General features: G+C 48.6%; 2 long non-coding RNA genes across 9 annotated transcripts in view; one reads left to right on the forward strand and one right to left on the reverse strand.

Annotated features, from left to right (window-relative positions):
- The first annotated feature begins 8,493 nt into the window (after nt 1-8,493).
- Nucleotides 8,494-27,527, forward strand: part of LOC102554907 (uncharacterized) — a 19,187-nt gene continuing 153 nt past the window's right edge. Inside the window, exons 1-5 of one of the 4 annotated variants that reach the window (XR_010065561.1) lie at nt 8,494-9,540; nt 10,295-10,385; nt 11,218-11,418; nt 12,901-13,052; nt 14,620-15,580. This is a non-coding gene — a long non-coding RNA (uncharacterized LOC102554907). Of the gene's footprint in view, nt 9,541-10,294; nt 10,386-11,217; nt 11,419-12,900; nt 13,053-13,263; nt 14,156-14,619; nt 15,581-26,241 lie in introns of those variants that run through there. The other 3 variants (XR_005502855.2, XR_352997.5, XR_005502856.2) reach the window with 3 other exon arrangements.
- On the reverse strand, nt 10,800-25,252 carry LOC120101830 (uncharacterized). Of its 5 annotated transcripts, XR_005502859.2 has the most exons (5): nt 24,904-25,252; nt 24,512-24,716; nt 23,841-24,214; nt 22,551-22,816; nt 10,800-11,440 (listed from the first exon to the last, which is right to left on the reverse strand). It is a non-coding gene; the product is annotated as an uncharacterized LOC120101830 (long non-coding RNA). The 5 variants fall into 5 exon arrangements; XR_005502858.2 differs by having other exon boundaries at nt 22,551-24,182; XR_010065564.1 differs by having other exon boundaries at nt 24,006-24,716.

The following is a 27,527-nucleotide window of genomic DNA, read 5'->3' on the forward strand; positions in this document are numbered from 1 at the left end:
CTCATGTGCGGATAGGGACACTGCCATCAGAGCCACCGAGCAAGTTCTCCACAGCAGACAGAAAAGAGTGGCACGCTCCAAGAGATGCTATGGGCATTTTCTCAATGGTTATAGCCGCTCCTGAGCAGGATCAATGATCAATTCACTATTAGAAATGCAGAAAAAAATTGCCTGCTCTGGAATAGGGTTAGGAGGGCATGAGGAATTACCCAGGAGGACTGTGCACTGCTCATATGATGCCAGAGTAGAGGCCATGAGATCTGTCAGCTCAACAACAGCCTGGGATAATAATGGTGTCACCAGAGTGATATGAATGGAAAACATGGCCACCTCTGTGTACGTCATGGGAAACTGAGAGTGAGTACCAGTAAGAGGCAACCTCGCCCACCACCATACACCAATGCAGAACAAACGCCCATTGGAAAGATCATCTCTAACTTCTGTTTGCTCCCTGAAGGGTTCATGCAGACGAGTTGTCAAGCTTTCAGGCCCGGGCTGTTATTGCCATGCTGATCAACCTTTTAGACAATGTTCAACCATTCCTGAATGACTTCATATGCTGATTGCATTAACAGGACAGATCTCCAAGCCATAGGGGTCAAGAAATAAGGCATGGGCCATGCAGGTGGCTCAGTTGGTAAAGTGCTTGCCTTGCAAGCCCAAGGACCTGAGTTTGATCCCTGACTCTCGTCATACTTATACAGTCCCTGCACTGACAGGCAGTACCCAAGGAGTGACACCTGAGGTTGTCCTCTGGCTTTCATAGGCACACACACGCACAAACACGCACAAACACACACATGCACACAAACATGCACACACACATGCACACACACGTACACATGCACACATACAGAGAGACACACATGCACACACAGAGACAAACAGATACACAGAGAGAAGGACACACACACATGCACACACAGAGAAACACACATGCCCACACAGAGACAGACACACAGAGAGGACACGCACATGTACACATGCATACACACACAGAGAGACAGACAGAGAGAGAGAGAGAAAGAGACAGAGAGAAAGACAGACACACAGAAAGACACACACACAGACACACACATGCATGCACACATGCACACACACAGAGATACAAAAGCACACAGAGATACAAAAGCAAAAGAGACACATAAAGACCAACGGACAGAGACACATGCACATGTATGCACAGAAAGACACAGAGACACACAGGTGCACATACACAGCACACATATACACACACAGAAATACACACAGACATACACAGACACAAAGACACACAGAATCACACATATGCACACAACCACTCACATACACACACACACACACACATACACACACACACACACACACACACACACACACTCACACACTGGTTGCCTGCCCATGACCTTGCTGCCCATCTATTGCACCCGTCACTAGGAAATCATTCGTTCTTGGTGTGCTGCTTCCTCTGCTGTAGCCCAGGGAGAGGAGATCCCACCTTGCTGAGCTGAGCAGGTGCCCCAGGGAACTCCTCACAGGGTACACTTAGCACACAGTAGGGGCTTGGAGAAGTTACAATCCATTCAATCCACTCACACTTCACTCCGGGGAAGCCACATTGGGTGTCCCGATCACGTCCATGAAGAAAGCATTGTCCTTGAAGTGATGGGGACACACTGGCTCCGGTGCCCTGACTTTGCTAAGACAATAAATTTGGGCACTAATCTTTACCTGAGACGAATCCATTTTCACCGCAGTTCTATACCCAAGATGAAAGGCTCGCAGCTGCTCGTTCCTGTTACTTACAGCCATGCGTAATCTGGACGTGAGAGACCCACTCTCTCGTTAGCTTTTATCATAGGTTTTTATCGCCCTCCCATCCACATTCCAATTAAGAAATTTCAAATTTTATAATAGATCAATGAGTGGGCACCACATCATTAATTTAATGAGAACATTTATTTGAGTATTCAATTCCTGTGTCAATTCCCTTTCACTTAATTAGTAAAGAAAAGTGAAATTCAGATAGAGGTAGAACATTTAAAAAGGTGAAAAATGAAATTGCACAGGTAATACACACACACACACACACACACACACACAACGGCATACACACATACATACACACACATACACAGACTCACACATATACACAGGCACATGCACACAGAGAGAGACACGTGGGCACACATGCACACACATATGCATACAGACACACATGTGTGCTCAGACACACATAAGCACATGCACACAGAGAGAAACACACGTATGTACACCCATGCACATGCATAGGCACACACAGGCACACATGCACACATGAAGACACATACACACAACACACACACACACACTCTACAGACACACACACACACACACACACACACACACACCAGGCAAGGTGCAGCAGTCTGATGCACTACTCAGTGTCTATAGAAACTGCTCCAGGACAAATAAGAGGTCACCACTGTCAGGAGATACACAAAAGTTTCGTGTCGTTTCTTACAGTCCTATGAAAGCATTTTAAATATCTACATATACTGTGTGTGTGGGAAAGGACACATCGTCCGTAACACAAAGGCTTCTAACTATGCTAAAATTTTGGGGAAGACGCAGGCAGCTTTTCCCAACCTGACGGACTTGGGTGCTGACTCGCTACCCATTGCCTTCTCCTTTAGCTCTGTGGTTTGTGCTTGTGCCTTTCTCCCCACCTTCTCCTCTGAGCACTGTCTCTCCTTCTTCACTTTCTCTGAGCAGAAACCTGCAACCTCCCTCGATCCTCATCCCTCATTCTCCTCTCTCAGATTGAAAATCCTGAGTAAATCGAGGGATTGGGGGGGTGTGACCAGGAGTGGGAGCAGCAATCGGAGTGTAAAGTAAATAAATTAAGGAAAAGAAAAAACTAAATAAAGTAAAATAAAATTTTATATAAACCATTTTTGACTTCACAGCTTAGCGTATCCTGCATGTATCTACTCCTGAGTCCCCAGCAGTGTCTGCACCCCTACATACACACACACACACACACACACACACACACACACACACACACACACACAGAGAGAGAGAGAGAGAGAGAGACAGAGACAGAGACAGAGATACAGAGAGACAGGGAGAGACAGAGACAGAAACAGAGACAGAGAGAGACAGACTCAGACACACAGAATTACACACAAACATACAGAGGGATACACTCACACACAGAGAAAGAACCACATAGAGAAAACACAAACACAGACAGACAAACACAGATAGACAGAATCTGTGTGTCTGTCTCTCTTCTGTCTGTCTTGGTCTCTCTGTGTCTCTCATTCTCTATCTATCTATCCATCCATCCATATCTCTCTCTCTCTCTCTCTCTCTCTCTCTCTCTCTCTCTCTCTCTCTCTCCATATATATATGGAGAGAGATACAAATATAGATATAGATATATTCCCAGAAGACTAGTTCTCTGGAAGCCTGAGTCAATAGGCTACACGATAGTGAAGTTCTCAGTCTCATGATTTAGGCAATGGTGGTGACAGTGGTGGTTGTGATGATGGTGGTGGTGGTGGTTGTGGTGATGATGTTGATGCTGCTGGTGGTGGTTGTGGTGATGGTGGTGGTGGTGGCATGTGTTTATTATAAACTATACAGACATGAAAAAAGAGACAAGAATTCATGATTTTATATCTTTTTTTCCTACTTGAAAGGGACATAAAAGAATCCTTCCTAAGTTCTGGCCACTGAGAAGCACCCACACCACATCCCGTGTCATCCTATCATCCTCAGTGCCACCCCCTGTGCTGTCTTTCCATTCCTCCTACTGCTGCTGAGTGAGAAACACATCATGTCCAGGGCAAACGGGGCTTTCCCCACTCATTCCCGGGGACTCTGCTCCCAGAGCCCAGCTCTCTGACCGGAGGAGATGATGGAACTCGGCAGCTCCAGGCTTTTTCTGGCTGCGGTTGCCAGAGGTGTGAGGTGCATAGGACAGGTGCTGTCCTTGAGCTTTTGACACATCCACCGCTGGACTCCGGCTGAAGCTCGCTCAGCAGGAAAGCAGACAAATTCAGGAGTCTGAGATCCCTGTTTATGCATCCAGAGCTGTGCAGCCTGGTGCATCTAAACCTCCTCTCATGGTCTCAGGGTCTGAAAATGAAAACACCAAGTCCTGTCTCGGTGGACCTTAGGACCACAGAGTCAGGGAGCCTCCTGCCTGGATATCCAGTGTCTCCTGTCTATCCACAATAACAGGGGCATATCTAGGTTCATATTTTATCACACGTGAACCTGGAACTGTTTCTGATCTTATTCATCGAGAGTCCTCCAGGCCACTCTTAGGTTCTGCCTCTCGGTAGGTGCCTGCCTGGGGCTGGGGCTCAGACAGAAGCCCTGTGTCTAATTTCTAGTAGCTGTGGGGGTGACAGAGGGCAAGAACAGTCAGATATGGGACCTGTGAGTGGCGGGCACTGTGATGACCTCGGGGCTCAGCTGTATTGGAGTGGGGTGGTTGTACTGTTTTCTTATTGTGATGGTTTGTATGTGCTCGGCTCTGGAACTGGCACTATTAGAAGGTGTGGCCCTGTTGGAGTGGGTGTGTCACTGTGGGTGTGGCCTTTAAGATCCTCCTCCTAGCTGCTTGGGAGTCAGTCTTCTTCTAGCAGCCTTCAGATGAAGATGTAGAACTCTCAGCTCTGCCTGTACCATGCCTACCTGGATACTGCCATGCTCCTGCCTTGATGATAATGGACTAAACCACTGAACCTGTAAACCAGCCCCAATTAAATGTTGTCCTTGTAAGAGCTACCTTGGTCATGGTGTCTGTTCATAGCAGTAAAACCCTTACTAAGACTCATGCCCTATGAATCCAGGCTCAGGGGACAGTAAGCCAGTTTTTTGGGTTCCTCTGATGACTCGATGACTAAAGCACACTGGGGAACAAAGCTCCCCAGAAAGACGGGAGCCCTCCCCTAAGTTCTCACGTGGACATGACCAGAGAAAAACTGGAAAATAAGATGATGGGACAGAAGGGAGAAAGGACTCCAGAGATGGGGAAGCCATCGAGTCTGACCTCACAGCTGCCAACAAATGGCTTTCCTCGGGAAGCACATCGTTTGTAATAATTTAAAACTTGCTTGAACCATACAATTCTTATCTCAGATTTTATCAAGATGTGCCGAATTTGAAACTAAATTAAAATAAGATAATGTTTTCAAGCAACAGCATGCCTGCCTCTGTGAGCACTCGCTGCTTATAAGTAAGAAATCTAGGGCAGAATTATTGGATACACACACCTCTCCTACACCTACAAACGGAAGGACCCAGGTCTTATTCCTCGACCTGATGGTGGTTGGCCTCATTTCCCAGATCATGCCCTGAGGATGTTGAGCTCCCTTCCCTCTTCACAGGCCACTCAGCAGACAGAAAGCGAAGGGACAGAGACCAGAGGTTAGGCCCGAGCGAGCGGCCCGGTGGCCTGCCTTCTCCACCTCTGCTTGATTACATGTCTCCCTCAATCTAGTAATAATCCCAGCCATCAAGGAGTCTAGGGGGACATTTAAGGGTACAGGACCGTGTCTGCCCCTGTGGAGGCCCAGTCTGTTTGCTCAGCCCTTCACAATGAGATCCCTAAGAGGAGTTGCCAAGCCAGAGGAGAGGCCGGGGACACACATAGATGACCTCCTCTGAAAGACCACCACAGCCGAGAGAGGCTATGAAGGCCAGAGCAAAACAAACTCCCTGGCCACACCCTCATGCAGCCAGGAGCCCCTCTCAGCCCCACTTCCGTGTCTGAGGGCAGGTGCCCCAGAGCCCTCTACCGACGATGACAGGTTCCTCTTTCAATCTCTCAAGGGGAGTCTCTGAGCACCGTTTGGATTTCCACATCCCCGAGAGTGTGAGATCCAAGCCCTCCGTGTCTAACTGTTTGTTGTTCCTGGCTCTGTTCTAAATTCCAGGCAAATACCACATAATCCGAGGGCATCTCGTCTCGGGGGCGGAAGTTGTGTTTGCTGGTGGACCAGACCTTACACCACTTTTTCTTTCCTTCTTTTTAACCCTCTCCTTTTCCTGTTTACAATGGTTTTTTCCCCCCTTTACGCCTTACTTTTACCTTGAATGCTTTGCTGCAGAACTCCAGGACAAGGAACTGCCACAGCGTCTCAGCCTTTTATCTGTACCTAGGTGCTTTTGATCTCTTGCCTGAAGGGTCCTTTGTCTACGGCTAGAGCCCCCACTGTTGAGGAACAGGTCCAAGGATGCCACGCGGAACCCAGCACACCTTCTACAAAGAGCTGGCTCCCAGCTACTCCTCAATCTCCAATCCCTCTCCAGAAGCTTCTCCTCCATCTCCCATCCCTTCCCACCACAAAGTTAGCATGTTTTCACTTCTCTGTGCAGCTAACGACGAGCTATTTCATACAAACATTAGCTCTGCCCACCCCTGCGGTGAGCATTCATCTCCGGGAAATCTGTGTACTTCTGGCATCTGCTTTGGATCTTGGCAATGCATGGGGGATGATTTCTCCCTAGTGGTACCCAAGGCCAGTCCTCCACTTCAAGTGCAGAGCCCAGTCAATCCACACAACACAGGCTCCAGGACTTGGGATTGTCGATGCTGACCAGTGGTCTGTTGATGAACGAAGGTCTCCAAAAGAGCTCTTGTCTAAAAGACTATAGTGTCCTCTCATCTGGAATGGGTGCTCATATTCTGATGTGTTCGTTTTTTTGTTTGTTGTTTGTTTTGCTCAATACTGAATACTCCTTGGTATGTATTCGCTGACCTTCTGGAAACCAAGGCTTGGGGGCAGAGGTTTCAGACAGCGAGGGGACAGCATGCATCCCTCCTATGCATCCTCTCAAGCCCAAACCCCCACTAGCCAAGGCATAGGCAGGTACACTGTGACTCAGTCGTCCCTGGCAGAGGTCTAGATTCAGGGGCAGCCATTGCAGGTTTGAACATCTGCTCTCAACCCCAGCTCTTTCACCTAAGTGGGTCCTGGGACATCCAGTTCTGCCTTGTGAGCCCTGAATAGGAGACTTGGAGAATGAGAGGTTATCCAGCAGCCCCTGGCAGGTTTGGCTGTGCCCACCATCCACAGGCTACCCTCGGCTCCATAGCACAGATGAGCCGGAAAAGGAAGGCCTTCTCAGATTCTCTCAAGCTGCATGGGAGCCCCACAGCAGTGTTCATTGTAGAAGGAGCTCCTTCACCCTCAGAAGGACAACACGTGCCTGGAGGATTATGAAATCCTGGGGCCTTCACAGGCTCCAGACTAGAAGCTCATTTTCCTTGAGGTAATTGCAGCCCAGGCCCTGGGTCTGCCCAAGAATAGGTATTAAACACCTCCTTCAATTGAAGTGGGCATAGCTCCGGTCAGACAGTGGAGTCTGTGCTACCACAGTGGGTCTGCAGCCAGCTGAGACAGGTACAGGGTGGTGAGGAGTCATAGCCACAGTCTTCCTTCCCCAAAGCAGAGCCATGCAGCCTCTCTGAATGAAACCCCAGGACCCCCAGTGTGGGGGGTTAGTGAGGTCTGCGCAGACCAAGAACATCCTCCTTCCTGGCCTCTGTACCTGGCCATCCTGGATAAGCTATAGGCAAACGGCTGTTTGGGAGTGTATGAAGATCCTGGTGCTGGCGTGGACTTCCGGAAGTGACTGGGAAGGACTCCAGCAGGACCTGGGAAGTGCGAGGAGACCACTGTGATGGTGAATACTTTAAACTTGACAGAATCTACAACCACCTAGGAAACAAACCTCTGGGCAAGGCGGTGTGGTCGCTTTTGGATTGGGTTAGCCGATGTGACAGGACACGCCCTAAATGTGGGCGGTATCATCCAAGTGACAGGACACGCCCTAAATGTGGGCGGTACCATCCCGTGGGCGGCACCATGCTGTATGGCCAAGGATCCAGAATGTCAGGAAGAGGTGAAGTTGAGCTAAGCACCGCAGTCATTCCCCTCTGCTGCCTAGGTGGCGTGGCTGCAATGTGACCAGCTGCCTGACCCTTCCACCGTGTTCTCCCTGACATAGCGAATCATAGCCTTAAATCCCAAGTCAGGACAAACCCTCCTGTTTTTGAGTTGCTTTTGTTAGTTGTTTTAAGACAATAAAAAGAAAAATAACAAGGTAGTTTTCTAGACCAGAAGGGATCAGGCCTCTGTGGGAGGGGGCTGAGTCTAGAGGGAGATGACGTGATCATCCAGACCTTTGGGGCATGAAGTTATAAATCAATGACCATGCTCTGGTTCAGCTCCCACTGAAACAGCATCGAGTGACCCTGTCTCTTCCCACTGCCTAGGGCCATGGAACCACTTAGAATTCTTGACTAGTAGCTGGGTCCCTTCTCTCCTGCCAATGCCATCACATGACCCTCTCTGCTGTGTCATCACATGACCCTTCTCTCCTGTGTCATCACCACATGACCACTCTCTCCTCTTTCATCACATGACCCCTCCTGTGTCATCACATGACACTTCTTTCCTGTGTTATCACATGACAGCTCCCTCCTGTGTGATCACATGACCCTCCTCTCTTCTGTCTCTTAGGACACTACCCTCTTAAGGTTTGCCTGGAAAATCCGAGCTGATTCATTGAGGTCCTTTATGCACTTGTTCTTAAAAAGAGCTTTTTGCTCTAAGGAAGGTTGCGCTCACAGGTTCTGGGTGGGTGTGTCTTCTGGGGACAATGTTCACACCATTGTAGGGCCCTCTCCCTTACCATGAGCCTCACTTTCTGCTTTTCAGAAATGTTTCAGTCCTTCCCAGCCCCACCCCAGCTCCATCCAGCCCCTCATCAGCTCCACCCTAGCCCCACCACAGCCCTACCCAGCCCCAACCCCAGCCCTGCAATCTTTTGAATCCCATTGCTGCTTCTGCCCTGCTGGGGGCTTAGAGACCAGGAACAACAGGAAGCCTCTCATCTGGGTACAGCATAGGAATCAGCTCATGGGCAGCCAGACCCACAGAAGGGGCCATCCAGAAGCTTAGTGGGAACAAGGTCTGAGATCATTGGTAGATGTGGAGTAGGCTGAGGTTCTGCCTGGGACAGACCAGGTTGGAGCTGCTCAGACCAGAGCTGCTGAGTTGTCTTTCCCCGAGACCAACGGAAGACAACTCCAGAGCTCATTCCTCTTGGAAACAATCATGTGCTCTGTCACCCCCATATATTTCTGCGGCCACCATTTTGGGGGCAGGAGGAGGTATTCTGAGTCAGTACTTTCCTAAGACTGAAAACTGAATACCATATGTCAATGTCTTAATACAGGCTGTCTAAATTCAACGTATCTTCTCCTGAGAAGAGCTTGCAGGTCCTGTTGCTTTGGGGTATGATCTCCTGGAGGAGAGCCCTGAGCAGCTTTGGGGTTGAGTCTCAGCTTATTGGTAGCCAGACGCACTCGCAGTTGCTTTACCTGACGTAAAGCGACCTACTTCTTCGCGTCAGCGTTGCCTGGCTACCCAGCTCATTAAACATGGCGACCCGAGTGTGAGCCCTCGGTCCGTCCCTCGGCTCCTGGCATGGAAGGCCCTCTTTAAAGAGTTTGTTTCCTGTTCAAATGGTTTACACATTTGATAATAAAAGGTGAGATTCCTCCCTGCCTACAGTATTTGCCTCTTGATAAAATTCCCAGTCTTTCTCTCCTTCTCAAAGGAACGTAATTTAAATATGAATGGCGAAAAATTGTCGGGAAATGTAAGCGCAATAATGCTTTCTGAGGTGTGAACAGACTTGGATGCAGCACAGAAGACTGAGCGTTAGCAGATCTCAGTCTCTCTTTTGGCGCCATGCCCGCTCCCATGGGCTTGCCAGCCTTGGGTGGGGGTGGGAGCGGTAGAGACAAGGCAGATAGCATGGTGTTTGGGTTATCTCTGTGGTGGGGAGCAGGAGTAAGCCGCTCTGGCAGGACCCAGAGATGAAAATGGCTGAGCTGATGGCCGTGGTCACGTGCTCTGAAATCCCTCGTGTTCTACACTGAGGAAGCCAGAGAGAGCCTGGGTGTGAAAGGTGAGCCACACATTTATTCTCTGTCTATGAAAAGCATAACTGGAGCTGAGGAGGTGCCCTGCTGACATGGGGACCTGAATTCAATCCTCAATACCCATGTAAGAAGCTAAGTGTAGTATAGCCTATGCCAGCGAGACCCAAGCACTGTCTCCAAAGAATAGGTGTGTGGTTCCTGAGGAAAGAAATTTTGATGGTGATCTCTGAGATAGTTCTCTCCTCCTCTCCCCCTCTCTCCCTCTGCTCTTCTCCTCTCTCCCCCTCCATCCCTCTCTCCCTCTCCCCCTTTTCTCCCCTCTCCCTCCCCCTCCCTCTTCTTTCCTCTCCTTTCCAGATAATAAACATTCCATCCCATTCAATTCTACATCGGACTAAGAAAGTCTTCCTCAGGTCTTTGCTTTGTTTGACTGGGAGCAGAGCACACAGTAAGTAGCCTATCCAGTCTCTCTGTGGCATAGAGGGCAGGATTGTACCTCTAGTGATGGCTGAGACATCCCCCAAACTCATCATGGAAGCCCTCCGGGGGGCAGCCACCTATCAAAATTGTCATCAGTTGTCATCATTGTACACTACAGAGTTGTATCCAGCCACAAAGGAGGAGGAGATGGATAGGACTGGAGATCGTGTTAAATCAAAGAAGCCATAGTCAGGAAACCAAATAGTCCATGTTTCCTTCCATGTATGAAGCTAGGCTTTAAGTGCATATATGACAAGAAAGTATAAGGAAACTACTTGGGAAGAAAGAAGAGACCAGCAATAAGGGGGCAAGGAAACAGAAAAGAGAGATGGGGGCAATCCAGTGGAAGCACATGGTGCTCTTGAATGAAAATATCACTATAAACCTGTCCTTAGTACAGTGATTATTCACGAATACATTTAAAAGGGGAAGTGAAGAGAACCGTGAAGCAGACCATTTGCAGTAGTGGCAGAGAATATCAGTGCTCACGGTAGCTAAGCCTGTACCAGAGCAGCCTGCTCTTGGCTCTTCCGCAATTCTGTTAGCAGTCTTGTTACATTGAATCACATTGTTTGTGGTAACAGCTATGAGAAAGGGAATTTGTTTAGCACTAAATGCTTCGCACCTTGAGCGAAGCTATTCTTGCTCAAACTCTAGTTGGGGCTTCTCTATGAATCTGTGGCTTTTAAAGACTTTGAAAGTACAGGAGCCAGCCGTGTGCCTCTCTGTGAAACGACAGTATTGTTGATAATGATGGTGTATTGAGCATATATCAGTCAATTGTTTCTCTTTCACATTAGGGGCAGCAAATGAACCAGGGCCCCGTGCTGTGCAAAACTGCCATTATCAGTAGCAGCTGTTGGCTTGCAAGGTGGACAGGCAGTGAGAGGCAACGTCACTGTCCGAGCTGTTCAGCTGGGTTTGGACAGGAGACTGAACTTCCCTGCTTTGCAGAGGACTGCCGTGTTCTCTCCTCTGCACCACCGCTGTTTGGACTCCAGGTAAGAAGTTATTGCAACTGATCTAAGAAAAGTGTCATCAAACAGTGGGACATGAGTCAGGGAGGATACCAGGCAACCAGGAACATTTTTAGCATCGTGGCATCAGATACACACAAAATCTGAATAGATTCAAAAGCAACCATCTCTAGGGCTCTGTTCAAGCACAGGGTCAAAGAGAGGTAAAACTGAGTCATGAAAATCAAAGACAAAGAAGAAATAAACACCCTTCCAAGTCTTCACTCTCTTGGCCATGGCTGACAAGTGATTTTCTGGGCCAAGGGATATAGCTCCATGGCTTCTGTTTCCCTGTCATCTAGGGGACTTGAGTGTCACATTGGTGCAGGATGGGAACCATCTATAACCACAGACCCTGCTGGGACAGTCACCGGCCACCTGCAGTCCAAGTTTAGGGACTGTTCTTACTCTCTCCCCTCCCTGCTTTCCCACTGACTTCCCTCCACACACAGGGGTTCTAGACTCTGCCCCCTGCCTCCTGCCTTTCTGTTTTCCCTCTTATTTTTCTCCTGTTAATTAACCTCCCCTCTTTCCATCTCCAGGCTACCATGCGGCATCTTGACAGCTGCTGACTTCTGTGATATAGCAGAAGCAAACAGTACTTGGGTTCTTTCTTCCTTTGGCTGTGCAAAGGTCCCTGGAGAAGATACCAGACTACTGGTGTCTTCACATCCAGCATGGTTTCCATACCCAACTGCACAGGACAACCCATTTTCATAGGTGCTGCTATGAGGCTGTACATACACAGGGAACCTTGGGGACTCTGAGGAAGAAAGTGACAGAAAAGACTGGTGGAGGAACAAATGTTGTGTGACACTTTTCCTGGGAATACTCAATGCAAGTGCTGACTTTCCCCAGATAGGAAACTGATGAGAGACAGAAGTAACACTATACCTGAGGTCTAGATTGATAAATTATTGACTTCATTGACATTACTTAAAAGTAAAAAGATGAATCAAAGACATCTGTTTCATAGAACACCTACCCACCATGGGTAACAGCTCATAAAAGATGGAGCCATGCATTTCCTGAACAATTTTCAGGCATCTTAATATGGCATAGAGCCTCTTCCAAGGCAGCTCTGCTGATCTGTGTCTCCTCAGCCATCCTTACTGTTTATATGACCTTGGAGAGAGAGTGGGTATGCATCTGTTCAATTTCAGGGACTTCCTTAGATTTGTGAGTTGTTCAGTTCATGGGATTTAAAGTAAAGTCCCTTTCAGAATTTCCAGAGATTCAAGAGCCTCCCTCAACTCAGCAGGGCATGGCTACTTCTCTCTGTGTCCATTTCTCTGGGTGGCTTACACTGTATGGAGCAAGAGTTCACTGTGGCTTAGCCATCAGTATCAGGCCAGCTTCTCAGAATACCGGACTGTCAGCATCAACCAGAGTCCGAAATTGGATGCTGGTTTTGTTTAATTTTGTTTTGTTGATTTATTAGGGTTGTGTTGTTTTGTTTCTGTTTAGATTCAAGAAGAAAATTTGAAAGATTATCACAATTCTACATCTCATTTAGATTTTTTTTCATGGTATGGACCTTGAAAGAACGGTTTACCGAGACCTTGCAAGTTGAAGCCTGGGTATTGATTGCCTCCTTCACTTCCCAACCACATCCACAGGTAGGTCTCACATTTAGGTCAGGGATCTGCCTGAGCTAGTTCGAAAGAAGGGTATAAGGTCTGGGTCTAAGTTCCTCAAGGGCAATTGTTTGCTCAGATGTTCAGCACCCTGGTTAAAAGTAGTACTCTTCCCCGTCTTTCCCAGCTTTGTCACAGATCATCTGACTCTGTGGTATTTACTCCTAGATCTCTCATTTGTTCTGTTGATCAGGTTATCCCCGCTCCAGCTCTGTTGATCAGGCTATCCCCTCTCCAGCTCTGTTGATCAGGCTAGCACTCTCCAGTTCCACACTGTCTTGACTACACTCCCTTGATCACCAGTCTTGAGCTCAGGTAATGTCCTCCCTTCAGCTTTGACTTTCAGAATTGCATTAGGCATTTGTGTCCAGAATGGGTGCTGGGATTTGATGCCTGCATTCTCTGAGCCTACTGCTGTGGTCATGTGACTTTCCCCCCTGACATTGTTCATGTGAACATTGGTTGCGCATTGCACAGTTGCAGTGCGTGATTGTTTTTATACATTTTGCATTCAACTTTCTAGCATTCCAATGAAGAGTATTGCATCTAAACTCACAAACGAGGCGCGTCTATACAGTTTTCTTTCTTGAAATGTCTGACTCTGGTTCTGGCATCAGCAGGCTGCTAGCTATGTGAGGTGAGCTTGTAGGTAGAGATTATATTAGGACAGTACCATTTCCAACTTCAGTATTCAGCAGAATGCACTCTGTCCTGGGCTTGGCATTTCTGAAGGTCATTAATAACTGATAGTATTAATTTCATGAATACATTATCTGATCATCATTTAGTTTTCCTCGGGTGACTCTATGGTTTTGCCTTAAAAGTTAAATCAGTCCATTTTGCCACAGTGGTGGAAGCTATGAGCAGAAGGGTTGTGACTCTCCTCTCTCTTTCATTTCTGTGCAATCAGTGGAAGTGGTCTCTTTTGTTTCTGTTATTTAATTTTTGACCTCTCTATTTTTTAGCTTCATTAACCATTTCAAAGAAATAGTTCTGAGTTTTTCCGCCTTTCTTTATCCTATTTTATTTTTAAATTTAATTAATTTAAATTAATTTAATTATGTCAATAAAATATCTTTTTTAAATTGGCTTATTTATTTACTTTACTTTGTAACCACAGTTTTCCCTCCCTCTGCTCCTCCCAGTTCCTCACCACCACCTCTCCCCCACCTCCTTCCACTCCTCCACCCTTTTTCTTCAGAAAAGGAAGGCCTCCTAAGGTTATCAGATACCAGCCTTGGCATATCAAGTTGCAGAAAAACTAGGCCCATTTTCTCCCATAGAAATTAGACAAGGCACCCCAGTTAAGGGAAAGAGTCCCCAAAGCAGGCAACAGAGTCAGAGACACCCCTTGTCCCTGCTGTTAGGAGTCCCACATGAAGACCCAGATGCATAACAGTTACTTATGTGCAGAGGGCCTATGCATGCTCTCTGGTTAGTGTTCAGTGTTTATGCCCTATGTATCCAGGTTAGTTGATTCTGTGAGGCATTTTCTTGTGGTGCCCTGATCCCCCCAGCTCCAACAATCCTTACTCCCTTTCTTCTGCAGGATTACACAAGCTTGACTTAATGTTTGGCTGTGGGTCTCTGTTTTCATCCATTGCTGGCTGAGTCCTCTCTGATGACAGTTATACTAGGCTTCTGTCTACAAGTACTGCAGATTATCATTAACAAAAGATTCTATAAGGCAAAGGCCAAGATCCTCACCAACCCTACATCCAACAGAGGGCTGGTATCCAAAATGTATAAAGAACAAACTAGACACCAACAAACCAAATAACCAAATTAAAAGGTAGGGTACAGAGCTAAACAGAATTCTCAGCAGATGAATCTTTATTGGCCAAGAAGCACTAAAAGAAATGTTCAGCATCTTTAGCCATCAGGTAAATGCAAATCAGAACAACTCTGAGAGTCCATCTTATATCCACCAGAATGGCTAAGATCAGAAACTCAAGCAACACTCCATTCTGGCAAGGATGTAGAACAAGAGGAACATTCATCCATGCCAGCAAGGTTGCAGACAAGGGAAACATTCCTCCACTGCTGATGGGAGTACAAAATTGTACAGCCACTTTGGAAATCAAATTTGTGTTTTCTTGGAAAATTGAGAGTAGATCTACTTCAAGATTGAGCTATACCACTCCTGAGCATATACCCAAAAGACACTCTACACCATACCACAGGGACACCTGCTCAGTTATGTCCATATCAATTTTATTCATAATAAACAAAAACTAGAACCAACCTATATGTCTCTCAGGTATAGAATGGATAAAGAAAATGTGATACATTCACACAATGGAGTATTATTCAGCTGTTAAAAGCAATGAATTTGCAGGCTAGAAAATATCATGAATTAACTAACCCAGACCCAGAAAGACAAACATGGTGTGTACTCACTTATAAGTAAATATTAGCCATGCTACAAACCACAGGCCCAATGAAGCTAAGGGCCCAAGGTGGACATATGAATCTCACTGAAGTAGAATAGACATTGTGGGTGGACAGGGGAAGGGGTCTGAATGGGGGAGGGGTGGGATAGAAATGTGAGGGGTCAGGTGAGGGAGGATAGAGGGAAAGAGTAATGGAAGATGCACTAGGAATGGGGTGCATTTCTGGGGTGAGATAAAATCTAGGAGGGTGACTCTAGTCAAGACTCCTAGCGATGGAGGATAGGGAGCCCGAGTAGATGGAAATGCAGCCATCTCCTGTAACCAGGCAAGACTTCCAATGGAGGGACTGGGACACCAATCCAACCACAAAACCTTAGACCCACAATTTATCCCTCCTTCAAGATTCATGAGTAGAGATAGAGTAGAAATTGAGGAGATGGTCAAGCAATGACTGGCCCAGCTTGAGATCCATGTCATGAGAGGGAGTCTACCGGAATTAGTCAGGATTCTCTAGAGTCACAAACCTTATGGAATATCTCTGTATATTAAGGTAAGTTATTGGAATGACTTACAATCTGCAGTCCAACTAACCCAATAACGGGCAGCAATGAATGGCAAGTCCAAGAATCTCAAAGTTTGCTCAGTCGTACAAGGCCCGGTGTTTCAGCTGGTTTTCTGTATATGCTGAAATCCTGAAGTAGGTTCCAACAGACATACTGGAAAGTAAGTGCAAGCAGTCGAAGAGCGAATCGTCCTTCTTCCAATGTCCTTATATATGGCCTCCACCAGAAGGTATGGCCCAGATTAAAACTGTGTACCATCACGCCTGAATCCGGAACTTACTCTGTCCCAGGCTGGCCTTGAACTCAGAGACCTGCTTGCCTTTGTCTTCTGGGATTAAAGGCATGTACTACTTTGCCTAGACCTAAGCTTTTCATGGCTGCTATGCCTCAAGATCCCAGATCAAAAGTGTGTGTCATCCCACATCAAGATGCGGATCAGAAGCGTGTGTCTTCCAGCCTCAGGATGTGGATCACAGGTGAGCCCTCCATTTCTGGACTGTAGTTCTTTCCAGATGTAGCCTGAACCGGGAATAGCCATCGCACAACCCATGACTTTTTTTTTCTATTTTAACCCTGATTAATATTCACTGCCTGCTTTATCTGGCGTAACTTTCTCTTCTGTCTCTCGTTTCCTAATATACAACTTGAGTATTGATTTTTTTAACCTTTTTTTTCCCCCCTCTTTCCCAATATGTGTGTTTGCAGTTGCAGATTTCCACTTAGCACTTGCCTTCTCTGTACCATGCATATCTTGATGCTTTGGACTTTTTAAAAACTATTTTCGTTTATTCAAAAAAAATTTAATGTTCCCCTGAGATTCATTTCTCTTGTATTATTTAAAGGAGTGTTGGGTTCCCTCCAAATTTAGGGAGAGTCCCTGATCTTCCTGCAGTGACTGTTAGTTCCTTTACAGCCTAAGGACTCGTTCCATGTGGATTCTACAATGTAAGCGTCATTGTGAGCCTTGGGCTGAAGTCTGTCTCAGTGAGTCATCCATATCACTTGAGGAGGATGTGTTCGCCACTCTTATTAGATGGAGAATTCCCTAAATGTCAATTAGATCAACTTGATGGATGATGCTATTCAGCTCAACAATATCCTTACTGATTTCCTGCCTGCTTAATCAATCAATTACCGAGAGAAGATTTTGAAGAGGCCAGGCACAGGAGTGTGTTTATCTGTTCCTCTTTGCAGTTCTATTAGGGATGTCGTACCCCACTTATTACACATCATTCCTTGCTAACTCAGCGACTTGGGTTGCTCTGTCTTCTTGGGGCAGTGGTGACACCCAGCACCCTCTCTGTACCTCATGTTCATCTGTTCTCTGGCGCCTGCATGTCTGAATTGACACGGAAATTCCTGTGGTTCTGTTTTTCCCCGCTCTTTACTAAAGCCATCTGAATGGTTCTTAAATTGGATTTCTATCATTGACATACAGTTGGGCTTTAAAAGCCCCACTCTGGTTGTCACTGCCCCTCATTTGGTGCATTTAAACACTTTGTCTTCAGAAATGACTACTGGAGGTCTGGAAAGATGGCCCGGAGTTTAAGAACACTAACTACTCTAGTGGATATGAAGATTCACTCCCCAGTACCCACACAGTGGCTCCCAATCTTCTGTAACTCCAATCCCAGGGAGTCTAATGCCATCATCTGTGTTCTACTTACACTGCACATACATGGGCACATACACACACACACACACACACACACACACACACACACACACACACACACCTGAGTAAATAAAATGTGAAGGTGATTGTTAACTATGTTTGTGTCCCCATCTATCAGGCATGTAAAGTGTTTTTATAGTTTTCAGTAATCCTTTTCTTCCCTTCCATCTACATTTTCTATTTAACCTTTGGTGTGACTACATTGTCTCTCCTTTCCTAATGTACAATTCTTTTAAGACAAGGTCTTACCATGTAGCCTAGGCTTGTCTTAAGCTCATAATCTTCCTGTCTCAACTTCTAGCAAGCTAATATTAGCTGTACACAACATCATGCCTAGCTATCCATTACTATAATATTTTAATGGTTCCCTTAGTGTACCTTAAAGGTGACATTTTGTGACTCAAAGTAGAGTGATCCCTTTAAAGTCGAGTACCCCATGTCCTCCTCAGGCTAGTCCACACCCTCCTCAGGCTAGTGCTCCACATTCCCCTCAGGCTAGTGCTCCACATTCCCCTCAGGCTAGTGCTCCACACCCTCCTCAGGCTAGTGTCCTGATATCCTCCTCAGGCTAGTGCTCCACATTCCCCTCAGGCTAGTGCTCCACACCCTCCTCAGGCTAGTGTCCTGATGTCCTCCTCAGGCTAGTACTCCACACTCTCCTCAGGCTAGTGTCCTGATGTCCTCCTCAGGCTAGTGCTCCACACTCTCCTCAGGCTAGTGTCCTGATGTCCTCCTCAGGCTACTGCCCCATGTCCTCCCCATTACTGTCATCGTTCCTAATAACCCAGTTCTTTAAACACCACACCCACACGGCATTGCTGCTGTCCTTAAACACTCAGCTTTCATTACCACTTAAGGGTGAGAGAGACAGACCTCTTCTGCTCACTCTGTTCTCCCTGTCCCTGACTCCCCACTTCTTCATACACATTCTGTGCTCTCTCTGAGGAATCTTCTGCCAATGTTCTAAGTTGACAGGGGGTATATTGCCGTGATTCGCCTTTAGTTTCAACTTGACACAACATGGGAAGAGGGAATCTCGATTGAGAATTGGATCTCTCAGGTTGGCCTGCGGTTATTACTGGGGTTTGCTGTAGGAGATCCCAGTCTACTGTGGCCCGCTCCGTCCATAGGCAGGCGGGCCTGAACTGTCTAAGAAAAGTGTCTGAGCAAGGCGGAGAGAGTGCACTGGTCTCTGCTTCAGCTCCTGCCCTGACTTCCTTCAGTGGTAGACTAGCTCCTGAACTCGTATCATTTAATAAGTCCTTTCTCCCCACGCTATTTTGGCTGTCAGTCAGAGCAACAGAAAACAAAGGGTGACAGTAGCAGATCGCCTTGGCTAGCAGTGAACCCCCTGAGTTTCGCTTGTCTGGAGAAGTCTGTCTCCCCACTTTTTTTTCTTTTTTTTTTCCGGGGCTGGGGACCGAACCCAGGGCCTTGCGCTCGCTAGGCAAGCGCTCTACCGCTGAGCTAAATCCCCAACCCCTCTGTCTCCCCACTTTTAAGGACTCATTTTAACACTGGATACAGAACTTGTATTTGGCAGAGGCTCAGCGCCTACATTTCCTTGGTCCTCTTCCTCTCCCTTCCTTACCCAGCTGTGGAGCCTACTGGATGTGTACCTCTCTCTTCTCCGCGTGTGACGGCTCCTCCTCTGTGTGCTTTCAAGGTTTTCCCTTAGTCCGTTTCCCGCAGTTTGTGTTTGATGTGCGGAGGGACAGGCTGCTGTTTGGTTTCATTGCGTGATTTCCTTTTCGTGGTTACCTCCTGCAAGTTTCTTAACGTTAGTCAAGTAAGTCCCCAGCCACCATGACATCAAATGTCCCCTCCACTGCTGTCCTTTATACTGCTTCTTGGTTTTCCATCACGTTACGCCTTCTGACATTTTCCTGTTCATCCAGAATATTCTGTTATGTGTCCCTTTACTGCCTTACAGTGTGCAGTTCAAACTCGATGGTTCCCCTCAGGACCCAACGTAGGAGTTCTCTGTTGCCGCTGAGGGCCCTGTCCTCAGCATCCTCTCTGTCCTTCCATCCTCCAAGTCTCACTGGGGCTCCCTCTCTCTGCTCCCATTACCTGTTTGACATGACACCTGCCTTTCCAGGAGCACACTAATCTCACTGTTTAACTCCCTGCATAACTACAAGTCCGCTCTATATCTCAGTCTTGCTCTGATGCTGACCTCGGGACTCAGGTTTTTTTTTTTTTTTTTTTTTTTTTTTTTGTGGGGAGCTGGGAGAGTTTGGGGAGGTTGTGATTTTGTTTTTGTTTTCTGTGAGTTTTGGCCTGTCTGAGGTTTGCCATTGCTGCTTGTGCTGCAGGATGTCTGTGTTAGGAGCAGCAAACAAACTTCAGTGTGAGGAAGAGTGTTAAACTGACCAGGAGCTAGCCTCTGTCTAGAGTAGAGTGGAAGGCATGGGGTTGTCCATTTCCCCTAGTCTTCTACGGAATCCTTCTTTACAACACTAAGAATCCCTGAGCCATACCTGTTAAGCACAGAGCCCAGCATAGGGCTTTCCTAAGTGCGGCGCCCTGTGAGATCACATGGGTCACTCCCCGAATAGCTGGCCTGCCATCTTCCAAACAGCTGGAGTCTAGACTTCATTGCAGAAAGGGGCCACAGTCCGTGCCGGTCCCATGTGAGAAGAGCCTACCTTACACTCACTTCATAAACCGGCAGAAAGCCTGCCTGTAAATGCATTCCATGCATTGTTAATGAATTGACTTGAGTTCCAGAGGTGTCTGTACAGAAAGAATTACAGGCTTTAAGTGAAGATATGAATAGCTTCGCTGCCATCCCGGAAGTAGGCACAGTATTGATAACGCATATCCAGTGTGCTTTAACCGTCATTTCTAGCTGAGGTAGGATTGATTTTTCCGAACCCTTGAAGAGCACCGTCTTATGTGCAGGCAGATTTTAATTTTGGCACAGCCACCTGGAGCGTCACATCACTCTGCGTATTCATCCTGGCCTCAGATGCGGCTGTCGCCCGCTGCCCTGCAGTGCTGTGGAACACTTCACAAAGCCAGGGGCTCAGCCGACAGCCTCTTGGCTTAGGCAGTCACGGAGGCAGGTTCCTGGGAATGTTGCGGAAGCTCCACACCCTACCTTCATTTCTGTTGCTATGACGAAACACCCTGACAGGAAGCAACTTAGAGGGAAAAAGTCAAGGCGGGAACGTGAAGCAGCAAGTCACAGCCGCAGGCAACAGCAGAGAGAAAATGGATGCCTGACTGATTTTGCTTTTCTCTATTCCTGCATAGCTCAGGCTCCGAGCCCTGGAAGAGCTGACAACCACAGTGGGTTGAGTCCTCTCAATTAGTGTAGTCAAGAGGACATTCCGCAGAGCAGCCTGGTCTAGGTAAATCGTCACTGGCCTCTCTTCCCAGGTGATGTTAGTGTTGAGTTGACAATCAAAACTGACCATCACACTGTAGATTAGTGAGAGTGTGGACGGCAGGCTTCAGTGTCTCTTTGACTGGATTGAGACCCCCCTAGATCAGAGAAGCACACTCATAGCCGGGCCTGTGAGGACGTTACCAGAGACCACAGGATCTCTAACCAAAGGGACAATCCCTTGCTAGAGTCAGAACATCATACTGGTGGTATTGGCAGACAGGGGAAGGTGGGTGAGGCCTAGCTACGGGAGACATGTCATCAGGGGAGTGGCCTGCAGCCCTGCTCCTTGCACCTCCCGTAGCTCCCTCTCTACTTTCTGTCATGGTTGAATAACTGGCATCTGTCATAGCCTCCTGCCATCATGATGTCCTAGACAAGAGCATGGTGTGGAGCATGTCACAAAGCCGTCATGATGTTCTAGACAAGAGCATGTGGCTGTGGACTGAACCTTCTGAATGTATGAGCAAAATACATAATTCTTTAAGTATTTAGTCACAGTGTTGATAAAAGTTGACCCAGTGGTTCCAGTCCGCAAAGTCTACCCACCTGCACCACACAGCCCTTGAGCACATGACTGTCTCTCAGTATTGAGCCTCCCCTCTGTGTGGGGACAGCCAGGGAACCTGCAGCAGAGTCTCTGAGGACTGAGTAACTGGCACTTAGCAGTCTTCGGTTCTGCCTAGGCTCAGTACAAGGCTCTAGGGTACCACCCCTTACCATGTCAGTGGAAAATTCCAGAATCTTGAATGCAGTGTAGAGCTTCAGGTGCTTGTAGAGCTAGAGGTTCCGAACCACTCAACCAACTGCACCACGCAGCAAGCTGTACATGCACACAGGCTCACAACACTCACATCACGTTCATGTATGTTGACGCATGTTCTTACATGTTTACATGTACTCATATGCATGTTCACACATTCTGTACCACGCTTTCAGAGTGTCAATCAGACCAGCGATGTCTCCTCCATCTAAAGGCATCTGTCCCCTTCTCCACATGCCCATTTCCTGAGGAGGATGATCTCAGCACGGTGACTAGACAGAGTAGCACACACATGTGTTCCATCCCATCATACATCCTCAGACCGAGAGATGCTGGGACACAGACATGGCAGGTGACCTGCTCAGGGTGGAACAGCTGTACAGGGAGGAGTCACATTCCACCAGGCCCAATACATTCCTTGCCACGATGAATCCTCCTCCATGTGGCCCACAGATTGCTACCCTGTCAAGGCCACACACTCCTCTATCTTCTGGCTGAACAAGTCACCAGTTTCCACAGCCCATGAAGGCGCCAGACTTCAGTCTGCAGCTCCAGCGAGCAGACAGTGGAGTCTTCTTCGTACCTTTTTAGATTTCACCTTTGACCTCTGGAACCTCAGAGCATCATATTTGACCCCCAGGACCTGATGCTCTAGCTGCTGTCATACCACGCTCTTTGTGCAGAACTCTTACCTGCAGCCCCCAGAGAAAGTACTCTGGTCTCACTGGGACTTCCTGGTGTACACTGTCAACTGGGGCCTGGCACCAGGTGAGAGCTTCGTGTTGGAGTCTGTTGTTGAAAATGCTAAAATTGAACTGCTTGGTTGTTTGTCTACATCGGCTGCGAGAGAGGCCAATCAGGGCTGATTTATTCCCTGACACCAAGAGACTGTTGAGCCAGCACATCCGTATGTCAAGATTCCTCCCTTCTTGGCAAGCTCCAGGTCAATAAAGCAAACCTGGAAGGTGAAGAGGGAAAAGCCATAGGCAGGCTTACCTGTGGAAGAGGCAGAAGATGCCTGCCACCGCCCTGCTTAACTCCAGTGCCAGCCCAGCCCAGGCAGAGCGCAGGGGCTTCCTGACTGTTCTCAATCCCTCACTCACAGTGCCAGGCAAGAATGGCTGCACCCCACCCCACCCCCCAGCTTTCCAAGGACCTATCTGTTGTCACGGCAGTCGAGCCAGGCTGCAACCGCCTTGCCGGAGAAGCTCAGGAGTCTGGGAGCAAGCGACTGCCCTCTAGAGAGGTCAAGACAGCCATAGGTTGTGGATCCTCCTGGGTCTCCTATTCCCCGGGAAGGGAGAGAAATGGCCTTGGCGTGGTAAATGAACAAACCCATTTCACGAGTGTTTCCTGTACCGCTTGTCAAGGCTGGAGCCAAACGCTGACAGCGTTCTGTGAGTGACAATCCCATGCCACCTCCAACACACAAAAGCACCTTGGCAGCCTGTACGTCCTGCCCAGGGTGACAAAGCAGATGGACAGCACCTCTTTTCCTGGCATCTAACCCAGATGTTTCCCCAGTGAGCTAAGACTGTATGAGCTACTAAAGTCCGGCCAGCCTCCTGGGACATAGACAGAAGTCGATTCACAATGTCCAAGGACAGATTCTCTGCTGGCATGGGTTCATTCATTTCATCTCCACAGAAACATGTACTGGGTGCCCAGACAGCGCCAAGCTCTGTTCCAAATACCAGGGCACCCATCATCCATGCAGAAATGAACAACCCTGGAAAGCAAAGCAAAGCTGGAAGCCCTCTTTCCGAGCAACTGAGGCTGACAGGCCACAACCATTCCCAATATGTGTTGTTCAGGGATCTCTATGGTAGCCCTTTGCACTCCCCAAACAGAAGCTACCCTTTCTGTGTGGATCTTCCAGGGATTTCTCCTTCCGATCAGTCTTGTCTCAGGGTATCCTAGGCACACCATGGATATCAGCCACTCATTTCTGGTCGGTGCCTCCCACTTGGCCCTCTCCTCACCTTTGGTCCTAGTTCTTGAGTTGTCCCCTGCCCCAGGACTTTAATAAGCAGATCTGGGACTCAGTGTGGATTTCAAAGTCTGGGTCACAGGGGTGCTCTGCTTACAGCAGACTGGCCGCACATCTCAGATGTCCTGTGGCCCTAGTATGATCGCAGACATCATACCAGTGGCAGAGTTCTTTGTGGAGTACATCCATTCGCCGTCCTGGGATGACTTGAGCCACTCCCGACAGACTCTGAGCCTTCAGAAGTAGGAAGAGCAACATGAGGAACACCTGCTAGCACTTGAAAATGGCTGTCGTCTGAGAAAGAAGCTGGTGGCCACAGGGAATGGGATGTGCTCTGCAGGAATAGAAAGGGTCTTCGGGATCCTTCTGTACAGGATCCGGGCAAGTCACAGGGAAAGGGGAAGGGGAGGGGGGAGTGGGAGGGGGAGAAGGAGAGGAGGGGAAGGGAAGAGGAGGAGGGGAGGGAGGGGGAGGGGAGGGGGAGAGTGTCAGGGCAGCATGACAGACTTAAGCTACAGCATCACCATCCAAGGAAGCCAGGCAAGCCATGTTTCCCAAGCCAACCCCACCCCACAGAGGTGCACGTGTGTGTGCCCGAAAGCAAAGCAGATGTATGTCGGGAGCCCACAAGTCGGGTCACCCAGCACAGAGGAGCTTTCTTACCTTTGCCATCTTACCCCTGGCTCAAGACTGACAGAGATTCAAAGTGTTTCGCCCTGGCTAAGGATCACAGAGCCAGCAACCAACCATGCATCCCCGCCTGGTCCCTGACCTTGGCATGGAGGTACAGGAGCTCAGTGGGATTCCTCCTCTGTGTCTGTGTGAAGCTCACACACTGATCTGATCAAAAGCCCTGGCTCCTACAGGGCTGTGAAGAGGGATGAGACAAAGAGAGGCAGCAGTTGCCAAGAGCCTAGGACCATCAAAGCCCCCGAGATGCCTGTAGGGGAATGCAGGGGTGGAATGTGCCCTGGGGCAGACATGTATACCTGCCCAGGTCCCCAGGAGCTGCCTGTGACCTGATACCCTCCGAAACCCCCCAGACTCCTACGTACACACGTTTCATGGCAGTGTGGAACCCACTCCCCCATCTTGCCCCATTACGATGGGTTCTGGAGGCAGCCCAGAAGTAGAAGGAGCTCAGAGATGATCATGTCTGCTGGGAGCTCACAGCAAAGCCTGCAGCCATCAACACAGTGCTGCCAAAGAAGTAGAAGACCTCTTGGGGCCCCTTCTCAAAACCAGGGTCTGTCCGTCTGGGCCTCCCTGAGCTGAGATGAATAGTGCTCAGATGGACAGGGTCAAGCCAGCTCCCGCTTGCCTTCGTGCTCATGGTGACTGCTCAGCCTTGCCTACTCACTGGCAGACATCACATTTCCTCCTGTCCTCCCAGTTGACATTGTGTCTAAGCTCCACCCCACAGTTACCTGGCAACAGCCAGGTATGCTCCGCCCCACAGTTACCTGGCAACAGCCAGGTATGCCTGACTCACTGTAAAAGGAGCTGCTTGCCCCCTCCTTGCTCTCTTGCTCCTCTCTTGGTCTCGTTCTTCCCTTTTGCTCCTACTCTCTCCCCATTCCCTTCCTCCCTCTCCCCCCACGTGCTCATGGCTGGCCTCTACTACTTCTCTACTCTCTCCCTCTCTACCTTTCTCTGCCACTGCTACCCCCTTCACTCCCCTCCCTGTTCCCTGAATAAACCATTCTCTACTACGCCATCATGTGACTGGTCCCTCAGGGGGAAGGGATGCCTCGGCATGGGACAGCCAAGGCAGCCCCTTCCCTGTACCTGATTACACCTCTCGTAGAACATATGCCCCTCCCTTTATCTTTTTATAAACACATCACTTCCCATGAATTTGCCCTCCGTCTGTCCTGTCCTACCCTATAGGCCTCCTTCCCACACAGGAGTTCATCCATCTTTGTAAACCCTTTCTGGTAGATGGGATGGTTCATGGGAACAGCTTCCTGTCCACAGTGCTGTCGGGAGCAGGTTACGTGGAATGGCTTCTTGGGCTTCCCCATGCAGTGTCTTGGCTAACAGCATCACAGGTTTTGACGTTAGTTCTCGAGCATCAGAGACAGCCCTGATGTGCCTCAACATTTGTCCCCTTAAGACGAGTCATGTAAATGTCTGTCACGATGTTGACACTGCTGGCCTGGTCTCCCTCGCCGTGCCAGGTCCCTGGCATTGCAGCAGACTGAGCTACAAAGAAAAGCGCTTTGCTGGGGGGACTCTGTGCCTGACCACGCTCCCTGAACAATTCTTGTATGACAATGTCCCTTTCTGCCAATAGAGCTTGTTATGTCTTCCCTCGCCCATGCAAATCACCCACTTATAGACTCTCGCAAAATTCAATTGCCAATTTGTCTTTTTATTTCTCACACTTAAAGCGATTTGCCTTCAAATAATCTTCGATGAATTGTTCATTTTACAACCACGGGAAGCGATCAGTGTGCATCGAAGGGCCGCAGAGATTGCCTTCGTCCTCCCAGAACTTGGGTTTTTCCTGCCTCCTCAGCCGGCTTCCAGGAGGATTCTCTAAGGCATACTCATCCCGGCCCCCTGTGGTCTTCCCACTGGCTTATGGACCCAGCTGGGGGCAAAATGGGCTTCTGCTTGGCTTCCATGGTTCGCTGGGAAACTGGCCCATCTCCAGGAAGGGAATACTTGGCTGCAGCCACTACATTGTCCCTGGCATGAGGCCCTGAAGGAGAGGGACTAGGCTGTTAAGTCTCTCATGATCCATGTGAATTACTTCCATGATAAAGCTGGCTCAGAAATGCCCCAGCTCTCCAAACTACTTCTTCATCTGCCTCCACAGACCCCATCATCATCTGAACATCAGCCCGGGATCCAACTCAAGCCCCGGCCTTCACAGCCAGTAGCCTTAACCCTACTGGGCCATCTAACCAGCCCCCATTCATACATATTTTTGGTCTTGCAGCCCCCTGGAGGATTCAAGGCCCTGCTCTACCACAAAAGCCTGTCTCATCTGTCTCTTACCCCTCCATGACTCTCAGGGAAGGGCACGTCTTTACTCCTTGTGTATATAGGAGGGAAAGGGAAAGACAGGCCGGGAGCTCACAGGTGCTCTCCCACACCATGAACTTGGACATCCTCCTGCACAGTAGATTCCAGTCTTGGTTCTCCTTGCCTTGAATATCTGAGGAACTCACCTCGGTGAATAGAGGTGAGATATTGCAGTGATGAACTGGCCAGGTCCCAGGAAGGGAGCTCCAGCAGGGACACGGGCCTGTGAGGGAGAAGCTGGGGTGTTTCTGCACCCTCTGGACTCTTCACTGACAGAGCCTTCGAGGGAGAAGCTGGGGTGCTTCTGTACCCTCTGGACTCTTCATTGCCGTTATCTCTCCAGCAGCCTTGGGGTCCCATTTGTTCTTCTAACAACCATGCCTTTTCCCGTTTATGGGCACCCAGGGGCAGGAGGTGGAAGCCCCACAAGGCTCTGACTGAGGAATTGGCCCCCATTTGCCTGTTGACAGCAGCCTCAGAGCTGAGAGTGCAGACAGGAAGACCCACACTGTGGAGTTTAATTGGCAATTAGAGACAGTGGCCTCCAGTGGGCCATCACGCCACCATCTTCAGGAGAAGAAAATTGATCGTGACTCCGAAAGCACACAACTTGAAGGAGAGAGACCAGCTCGGAACCTCGAGGCCA

Source organism: Rattus norvegicus, chromosome 3, assembly GCF_036323735.1.
Source record: "Rattus norvegicus strain BN/NHsdMcwi chromosome 3, GRCr8, whole genome shotgun sequence".
Classification (NCBI taxonomy): Eukaryota; Metazoa; Chordata; class Mammalia; order Rodentia; family Muridae; genus Rattus; species Rattus norvegicus.